General features: G+C 36.0%; 1 non-coding gene across 1 annotated transcript; it reads right to left on the bottom strand.

Annotated features, from left to right (window-relative positions):
• Positions 1 to 645: 645 nt before the first annotated feature.
• Positions 646 to 752, bottom strand: LOC114756767 (small nucleolar RNA R71). Its single transcript, XR_003741502.1, has one exon. It is a non-coding gene; the product is annotated as a small nucleolar RNA R71 (small nucleolar RNA).
• Between the last annotated feature and the right edge of the window lie 971 nt (positions 753 to 1,723).

The following is a 1,723-nucleotide window of genomic DNA, read 5'->3' as shown; positions in this document are numbered from 1 at the left end:
TTCACACCTCTATTTTCACTACATTCCGAATACTCTTGTGATTCCTCTAAGTTTTCTAAATCTGATTCTTCACTTGGTAATTACATAGACCATCATTTTATCATGGAACAGAATAGTATGCCCAAGGGTAATGAACCACCTAAGGTTAATGAAGTACATAAAGAGGAGGAAAGGCCTAATCTGAATAACAATGGACAAGAGCAACAGGTTGAAAATAATAGAGCTAATGTTAGGCATAGAAGCATAAGAGAAATGAATTCTTCTAATGTTGATTACAATCCTTATGGCTTCTATAATTTTCATGTTGATTTTAAATTAAAAGGAGCTTTGATCAATCCTTATGGCTTCTATAATTTTCATGTTGATTTTGAATTAAAAGGAGCTTTGATAAGTGCTTTACCTAAATTTCATGGCAATGCAGAAAAGGATCCACATAGGCATCTCCAAAACCTTCATATGATATGCTCTTCTATGAAGCCTCTCGGAGCCCATCTTGATGATGTACTGAGTAAAGCCTTCTTGTTTTATGTGGAAGGCAAAGCTAAGGAATATCTGCACAAGTTACCTTAATATTTCACAACACTTTCATAGGAGCAATTGAAGAAGCAATTCTTGGAAAAGTACTTTCCAGCCTCAAGGACAGCTAGAATGAGGAAAGAGATCTATAGTATTCAACAAGGGATTAGAGAAAGCCTTTATGAATATTGGATAAGATTCATAGCTCTCCTTGCCAAATGCCCACATCACTAGATTTCTCAACACATTTGGTTCAATATTTCTATGATGGATTGCTAGATCATCAAAAGTCCACCATTGATGCTGTTGCTGGTAGTTCTTTAATTGATTTGACTACTCAAGGCGTATGGGATTTGTTAGAGAAGATGGCTGCAAATAATCAACAGTTTGGAGTTAGAGATACTGTGCAAGTACATGGAGTAGGGCTTGATGGAGGAGCATGGTGTGATTAAGAGCACAAGCAAGGAACCCAAACAAAGAAGTCTAACATTCCAAAAGATCCATTACAAGGCATTGAAGGCCCAATGACATGAGCAAGGACCAAACCTATGAAGGAGGCCCTAAATTGTCTAATAAGAGAGCTAAAAGAGATGGAGCCCATTTATTTCAAAGAAGAACATTTTAATGAGCCTAAAAGGAGTCCAAAAATGGTGATCACATTGCTAGAAGCCCAACAAGATGATGTTCAAGGCCCATGTGGGGTTCAGATTGAAGAATTCACTTAAAATACCATGTGACAAGCATGTGCCTTGGACAAGGATCATAAGTGACGTCCAAGAATCTTCAAGAAGGCATCATTATGAATTGATTATGATTTAAATTCATTTTTTTGGTCAAAGAGTGTTCTAGAAGATCATGTTTTGATCTACTTTCCTATTTTTAAATAGCAGATTTGTTGTTGAAGTTTAAGTTATTTCCTTTTATTTCTATGTAATAAATGGTGTCTCCCATAGTCAAATAATCATTAATGAGGCATCATCCCTAGCATTTATGTCTTAGGATGCTGATTCCAGAGTGTTCTATTGTTGCCTATATATAGGCTACGCTTTTGTAATTGAATTCAGATTTAGATGAATAAGAATTGAGTTTATTTCTCTCTGTGTGAGCTTTGCTTGCATCCTTGTATTCTTGTGAGAATACACGACAGTATCAAGGGATTGATCAACCTTGTCGTATCTTTGTAATATCCCAACTTTTAGGCCTAGAA

This window comes from Neltuma alba, unplaced genomic scaffold (assembly GCF_004799145.2).
Source record: "Neltuma alba isolate B1F8T4 unplaced genomic scaffold, ASM479914v2 tig00010497_pilon, whole genome shotgun sequence".
Classification (NCBI taxonomy): domain Eukaryota; kingdom Viridiplantae; phylum Streptophyta; class Magnoliopsida; order Fabales; family Fabaceae; genus Neltuma; species Neltuma alba.
This window is presented reverse-complemented; position numbering and strand designations above follow the sequence as displayed.